General features: G+C 33.8%; 1 long non-coding RNA gene across 1 annotated transcript; it reads left to right on the plus strand.

Moving 5' to 3' along the window:
- The first annotated feature begins 1,318 nt into the window (after positions 1-1,318).
- On the plus strand, positions 1,319-5,067 carry LOC129225724 (uncharacterized). The gene is made up of 3 exons (XR_008580748.1): positions 1,319-1,410; positions 4,503-4,545; positions 4,912-5,067. It is a non-coding gene; the product is annotated as an uncharacterized LOC129225724 (long non-coding RNA).
- The last annotated feature ends 3,576 nt before the right edge of the window (positions 5,068-8,643 follow it).

An 8,643-nucleotide genomic window follows, 5' to 3' on the forward strand; every position in this document is an offset into this window, starting at 1 on the left:
GAGTTTGCATCGAAATTAACAATGATTTCCCCCCCCCCCAAAAAAGTGCAAAAGACCCCTTTAGAAACACCCGAATGCAACCAAAATGGGAGATGCGCATTTAGACCCCACTAGGAGTCTACATACTACGTTTCAACTAGGACATACCGTCTTTGAATTATGCGACATACATACGTACATACAGACGTCACAAGAAAACTCGTTGTAATTAAATCGGGAAACGTCAAAATGAATATTTCGGGCGTATATACGTTCTTAGGTACACATGTACGTGTGGTCGGATCGGAAAAAAAACTCAACATTTATTTGGGGGTGAGCAAAATGGAAATTAAGGCAGATTTTTGAGGGAAAATTTTTTTCGCGAATACAGTACTTCCTTTTTTGTAAAAGGAAGTAAAAAGGCTGCACTTATTCCTAACTTCAGAAAAACAATACCCATTACTGTTCTAGGTACTTTTTTCCTGCAATAATAAATGAGTGCAGACAATTTGTTTTTCTTCCTTGTTTTTGTACATGCATGATTGTGGGGAGTTATCAAAAACTGCAGAGATTCCCAAGTCACCCTCCTCCCTGCTAAGTCCTATAGTTATTACAAGTCCGAATGTTTGATAATCACAAAAATTTACCAAACGTTTAACGTAAATTCATATAAAACTTGACCAAAATTTTACAGCAGTAAATTTTGATTTTCACTCTATAGTCAAAGCTTTCAATTTTCTTATTTAGTCAACAGCTAAAAAGCCATGAAGGTCATCCTTCGAAATTAAAATTCATGTAAAAAAAAAACATGTGCAGGAAAAACAAATCGACGCACAATTCGACCTTAGTGATTTTATGCTACAATGTGTTATGTGATTAAAATGTTATAAATGGTTAGCTTGGCAACTATAATGATTATCACTATTTTTTTCGCAACAAAAATTTTCAAGATCCGAGAACTATAAAAGTGCCAAACGGCGCAAAAATATCAAACTAGTTACCCCACTGAACGAATTTAAACGGCGTGAATTATATGAGTAAAAAACGACATTTTCGAGTTAGCTAAGAATAAAAATGTCCTCAAAATTATCAAACATTTTCCACAGTACTCAAAAAACTTTAACGCTTACGTATTTTATGAAATGGATACTTTCATTGCATACTATTGGCATTAGTTTATTGATTCATTACGCATTCTCTGAACAATATCAATATTACTTGAATATAACGGATAAAATTGATAATGAATGGATGTGGGCAGAATATTCAGCCATTTCAAGAATCGAATGTAGTTCCTTGTGTTTCCGAAATGCTGGGACCTGTTCCTATTTTGGTTACAAAACTGGAAATTGTTATTTGTTGGCTGGAGACATTGATGAAAATAGTTGTTCCTCTGAAAGTTGCGATGATCCTGGAATGAAAATATACAAAGTAAGAAATTCTTTTGAATTAGTCGAATGCCTTTGCATCTAAACTTTGTAAACTTCAAAAATGTTTGAAAATCATTTTATTTAAGATGTTTGTGCTGGAAAAAAAAGAAAGCTTTGCCCCCATATTTATAAAAAAAAATATGCTTTGCGAAATAATTTGTTTGCTGAGTTAAACTAAAATGTGTTTTTTTCTTTATTCAGACAGGAGTTTTCGTTATTTATAATACTGTAAAGAATAACTACTTCAGTTTTTAAAAAAACTAGAAGTTTTGCCTTTTAATCTTCAACTGAAAAATGATTACTGTTTACTTACGATGAAATTAAAATATGTTTTGAAACAGATAACGTAAATCAATTTATAGAAGTTATAAAAGAATGGGATCGTTTCCGAAATTTTAAAAGTATTTTTTTCTGAAAGAGCACGCTGAAAAACATAGGACCTGACCATTTTTTAAATAATTTGACAAAATTTAACATTTTAAAAACATTATTTTAATCGGTGCGCAGATTGTTTTATTTTTTACGCTTCTGCAAATGACATCACAAGTGATGAAATGCCATTCACTGATGCCATTAGCGCAGAGCGCAATATTTAATTCGCATATTTGCTCACATGTACTGGCAACGATATGGTTAATAGAAAGCGTAGAGCACAATATTTAATTCGCTTCTGAATCATCATAACTGAAAACGCAGTAGATAGCAAGCGTCAGCATTCAGCGCCCCAGGAACAAAGGGGCCAAAGTTCATCACTTGTGACGTTATAAAGACCACGCCTTGTTTGAAAAATCGGACATTTAAAAAACCTTAATTAATAATTAAACGTTTTGAAAATAAAAGATTTTCCTCGCTCCATATTATCTTTTAGCTCATTCTATCAACTTCAGTGACTAAAAGTAGTAGTTTTGACTGATTTAAACAACCCCATTATTTAAACTTTGTTCGTGCGTAAAAAATTAATGGCATCGTCATTTTTATTGATTAATCATCCGAAAGAATACTTCTATTTATTCTAAGTATATTATCCTTTCATTTCATCTTTTCTGACAATTCAAGTCGTCTTAAAAGGTGAAGCGTTTATCTTGAAGTTGAATGTTACTAACTGAAATGCACGTTTGCCGAAGTGAGACGAAATTATACTTTGAAAAAACTCACCAGGAAATTAATGTTCTTTATTAAAGCTGCGACGTTTTACTAAGCAATTTCTAGACGAAGTCATCAATTACATCTCGAAAAATAGACAAATTAAAAACATCGTTACATGCCTCATAATATTTTAGCTTCAAAATACGAGTTTTCAATTTGTATTTCATTGCATCATTTGAGGAAGTGAGAAGCAAAGGGATGCGAGTGCCAAAATTAAAAATTTGGGGATAACCAGTGCAAATGGTAAATGAACCTCTCCTCTGTCTTGTATCTTGTTGTCTGTATGTAATTTGGCAATTTGCCAAGTTAAGACTATTCCATCTAAATGAATCCAGCAGGGGAGAAGGGAAAATAACGATGGGATTTTGATGCACGCGTTTTATAATGTCACTAGGGCCTTATTCATTTATCGCATTCTCTTAAATAAAATAAGGGAAAACAAAAATAGTTATCATGGAAACAACAAAAAGAGAAGAAAACATTTTCATTTTGTTCAGGAACGTAAAAGCAAAATGGTAAGCTCAAAACTTTGTTGTGAATAAATAAATTAATCAATTTTTGCCGTGAGAATATGTATCGAATATACTTTAGATTAAAAAAATGATGCTGAGAGAGTAAATTTTCAGTTTTACAAAACTAGGGCTAAATAATAGAGAAGCAAAAGTGCACATCTGTAACAAACCAACTAACACCCCTATAAACTAATAGATACGTCCATTTCCGCCTATAAACCGGATATTAGCCTTTCCATGTAATCGATGGTCAGACAGTAGGTACTGCTCTACAGAATGATTTAGAAAATCTTTTCAATGAAAACTTACCTTGAACCACAACTTTATACGCATATTACTCAAAACTTGAAAATGCCTACTTACATCACTTTGCTTCTCACTACCTCATTTGAAGTATGTAGAAACTAGTTTGCAAAAATTGTTACTCTAGTAAAATAGTTTTTTTTTTTTTTTTTTTAAATGAAATGTTAAAGTGAATTTCGTTTTGAAATAAAATACAAGGTGTTCATTATCAAGCGACCCTACTTTAAAGTTATCTAGAGGCGAAAAGATATCTGCTCAGAAATAAACGAAATTTTGTGCACACTATAAGGAAGGGATGGAAGTTTGATTGAGTGAGTAAAACTAGTTCAAAATTTCTCTACTAGAGAACGTTTTCAATGTGTTACACATTTGCTGGTTTGGATGGTTTTAAAACAAATCTTCCATTAGAGCATGTTCAACATGACGAGGAAATGTTCATTAAGTTATGAAGGACCAAGAACGTACTTAAGAAGGCTACCACAAACAAATTACATACTATCGCAATATGTCTTAAAAAGCCATCCTCTCGTCAGCGTGCAGAACAGTGAAAGAAATTCTTGCTTTCTGACAGTAATCATCCCTCTCAGCAGCTTGTAGAAGGAAATTCTTGCTTTCTGACAGCTATCCTCCTTCTCAGCAGCTTGTAGAACAATGAGGGAAATTCTTGCTTTCTGACAGTAGTTATCCTTCTCAGGTGCTAGTAGAAGGAAATTCTGGCTTTCTGACAGAAATCATCCTTCTTAGCAGCTTGAAGAACAATGAGGGAAATTCTTGCTTTCTGACAGCAGTCATCCTTCTCAACAGCTTGTAGAACAATGAAAGAAATTCTTGTTTTCTGACAGTTATTCAGAGTTTAAAATGATCAAAGTTGCTGCATTCAGAGGACGGTGATTATAATAGCACACATTTAGTGGTTTTTTATCTATAAAACGTTGTTTACGTAGAACATTGATTACCATGAGTCAATAGAACTTTAGGCTAAATAATTTTCCCTAAAATATATATCACTGGAAAAGCCACAATTGTGTGAAAGTTTCGCTGATGGAAGAATTGCGTCGACTTGATAATTGCTTCTACATTTCAAAATTTTCATGGTAAAATTATCCTATGTCTTCTTCCTTTTCTTTATTAGATGCGTGTGACTGAAGAAGAATCCACAACAACTTCATTTCCAGGTAATAACTATTGCCACTCTGTTCAATTGGCTATTTCATCAAGTATTACTTGCAAATATTCGTATATAATTGTAATTCTAATTCAGTCAATTTCTGAAGAAAATGCTTTATACCTAAATCTCTGAGCAAAGAAATATTTGCTTATTCAGCGAGTGTCTTGTGTGTTTAGATTATAAAATCATGATATTTCAAGTTTACACTACCTTTACTCTTTTCTGGAATTTTCAAAAATGCAATTATTATTTTTTTTCTTTACGCTTGAAGCCTTTTTTTTAGTTTGTATTGTGTTATGTTACATTTAGTAACATAAAAATAGATCTCACATTCAATTCGAGGTAATATTTTTCATTTTTTTTTTTTTTTTAGAAATAACAACCACTACAACGACTGCACCATCAACTCAGCCCGATACAACTACAGAGATAGTCGACACTACAACTGAAGCAATTACTACCACTACAGAGGTGACATCTACTACAACTGACACTACGACGACAGTTGGTCCTACGACGACAACTGCAGAACCTTCAACCACGACTACTGAAGTTACGACCACAACTGAAGCTACGACCACAACAACTGAAGCAACCACTACTACGACAACCACAGGTTATTCGAAAAATTTGAATCTAACCATTTTCCCCCCTCAACTAAAGATACTAACAGAATACTAAAACCAATATATTTCGTAGATGCATAAGAGTTTTAAAAGTGGAAAAAAAAATCAATCCTTTTCAAAGAAGCAGTCCATTCTAATACAGAGAGGAGAAGTTGTAAAGAAAGTTCACGGGCAAGCTTGAAAATTCTTTTTTTTTTTTCTTTTTCTGCATAAATTTATTCAAAACAACAGCAAGTATTCCTCAAAACAAAGTCCATCCGAATGTATCGCCTTTTGTCATCGATCTGCAAGTTTCCGGATCTGATCAATGTATCATTCAAACGGTTTCAAATCAAAAAACTCTTGACTCGCCTCTTCAAATTCTTCAAACGACTGGAACCTGCGTTATTTCAGAAAGTGATGCATTGAACGGAAACGACCGTAATCAAATACAGGGTGTCCAGCAAAGGACTCCCTGATTTCAAAATTAGATATCTCGAAAACAAAGGACGATATTGAAATAAAATAAACGGTATGTTTATTGTGAAACCCATAAATATCATATACAGGAACTCGGAAATTAATTTGAAAAATTGCCAACAGGTGGCATTGCACAATGTAATTGCAATAGGAGTCTCCATAAATAGTGCTGCGAAAAGGCTAGTTGTTTCAGCAGTAGTTTAGTCTATCAGATATGCTTACATATAAGCTACAAATTATCGTCCAACCTCTTCGCAGCACTATTTATGGAGAGTTTTATTGCAATTACAGTGTGCAGCGCCACCTGTTGGAACTTTTTATAACTAATTTACAAGTTCCTGTATATGATTTTTATGGGTTTCACAATAAACAAACCGTTTATTTTATTCCAATATCGTCCTTTGTTTTCGAGATATTTAATTTTGAAACAAGAGAGTCCTTTACTGGACACCCTGTAGTACAAAATGTGGGCTGTAAAAGACTGGTTTCATAGGAGGGAAATCGCCGATCTTCGGCATTGTGCCACGCTCCGGAAGAATCATCAAAGATCGGCGATTTCCCTGAGCTTGACTCCGTCCGATTCCTCAAACTTGTTCTTGGTCTTCTTGGCCATGTGCGGTTTGGCATTATCATGCTGCATCAAGGCGGGCTATAGGATCCATCTTTCCAGCAAAAATAATCCCTAATCGCAAAATTACGCAAAAAATGAATTTTAAAATTTGTCCGCGAACATTTTTTACGGACCTTGTAAAAGAATTCTGATTAATTTTTAAATTCTGCGATTACGAGTTAACTGATTACTCCTATATCTAGAACTCTTATTATGGAAAAGAGCTTTTTTCATTTTAAACCAAACTTGTTTTCGAAGTACGGTCGCTTCAAATTTTTACGCTGGGAATAACGATTTGGTTGTTTTACATCTGAGACCGTAAATAATCTTAATTTACTAGTATCACGTCAAGTTTTTACGCTATATAGGACTAAAATCAACCAATTAAGAAAATATAGGATGTCATTGCTGTTTTTTAATATGACAAAATCTGCAATTTACGACACCACAAGAAATTTGTTTTTTTCCAAGGAAACATTCTAAAACTATAATCAAAAACCCCAAAAAAAGCTATTTTCTACTCCTTCCCTTTAATTTTAAAATAGTTCTTTTAAATACATATGTATACTTTGCATAGTTAATTTATATTTTGATGTATAGTTGAAATTCGAGTTCAAGGGGTTTTTCATTTTCAGCATAAGTTTGGACAACTGCCAATAGAATTTTTGCAAAAACCATTTTAAGAAATCTCGCATGCAAGCAAAGAGAAAAAAACTAATCATAGAACAACGAAGTAATATAATTTTCTTTAGAAGGACTCACAAAATGAAATTCATAAAAAAAACTCAAAAAGACTGATGAGAAACGGTATTTTCACTTCGTGCATAAAATACAGTGGATATTTGCCAAATCATGTAACTATATTGCAGCAGAACCTGCGTGTATCCGCCCTGGTAGCTTTCTCTTCGCTCTTTGCTTCATCTAGCCAGAAGAGCAGTAATAAGTCTTGTTTAAATAATCTCCAATTTTGGTTTAATTTGTATTCCTATTTTTCTAATCGCATTCCGTTTAACTCGAGGAAAGATACTGAAAATTTAATCATAGACGAAATAGCAGGTCTCTCAAGGGTGAATATCCACACTGCATTACAAAAGCAAAGTACAGTGAAGCACCATTTATATGTTTTTGAAGGGACAGTATGAAAAGAACGTATAAATGCAAAAACGTGTGATAGGTATACGTTAATATGCAATGGAACTCGACCAGGAGCGATTAAAAAAACGAGCAAATGATAAACACGTATAAAAAAGAAACGTGTAAACGGTGCTTCACTGTATGTGCAAAAGCTGTAAAGTTATAAATTGAGCATGCAATTGAATAGAAATGTTTTTAAAGTTTTTTAAAACTTAATTTTAACCTCACGAATAACTATTGTGCTCCACCAAAGCACAAGAAAATTTTTCTGCTCTTAATTAGAGATAAGTGTCCAAATATAACCAAAGGTAGTCAGTCGATCAGGTACTTATGGGCCACCAAATTTTGAATTACGACAAAGCAGGGGCAGTATTCTGGTATCTCTACCTGTAGACAAATCAATGTGCAATCTCCTGAAAAGGACTGCACGTTGATTAGTCACGTTGGCTACACGTTGATTACCAGCGCTCGGCCTTAGGTTCTGTTTAGCTAGGGCTAGTTCTTTGCACGTATTTGTCACTTTAAATAAGAATTTCAGTCAGTAAAAATAAGGTTGCGGTTCCCAAAAGATCGGTCAGCCTGTGTTTAAATTGTTCATGAAAAGTTAATTTATTTTTAAATCATCTTTGACTTAGAAAGGAGTAATGCGAGATCGTCCACAAATGATGTCACAATTTGAAGAGGGAAAGACTTCATGAAATTGTGAGTTTGTGAAAAGGTGGAGATAATGGATCAACAGGAAATGTGACATTACGCATTTTCTTTGAGCAGTTATAACAACATGTTAACATAATGTAGTATGACGTGTGGCAAGGATAACGGATAAGTTTGACACTTTGGGACAGAAAGAGAAGGGTTCAAATATGTTGAAAGAAAGGTTGATATCATTTTCGGACAGACCCTACCACTACATCTATTTCTGTAGATAAAAATTTAACTAAAACTTTGCAGAACTTTAATGCCATAACATTCTACCTTTGTTTAGTTGGTTCTACATCTACTACAGAAGGAGAATATAAATGTCCCGATCCGCCTTACGGAGCCGAAGCGGAAATTGAGTGTAAAGTTGACGGGTATCTGTTAGGAGGTTTAGGATCGTAAGTCTAGTGTTTTATTTTTTTACAATCTAGCCTAAACGTTCCAACCAACTGCCATCATTCGTAATATATTATGTATTTTCTATTTCAGGCGAAGTCCATTTTTTGGTGACGCTCTTGGACCACTTTGCACTGATATGAAAGAAAAAGTGTACAGCGATGATGAAACTGTGAAAACA

This window comes from Uloborus diversus, chromosome 7, assembly GCF_026930045.1.
Source record: "Uloborus diversus isolate 005 chromosome 7, Udiv.v.3.1, whole genome shotgun sequence".
NCBI lineage: Eukaryota > Metazoa > Arthropoda > Arachnida > Araneae > Uloboridae > Uloborus > Uloborus diversus.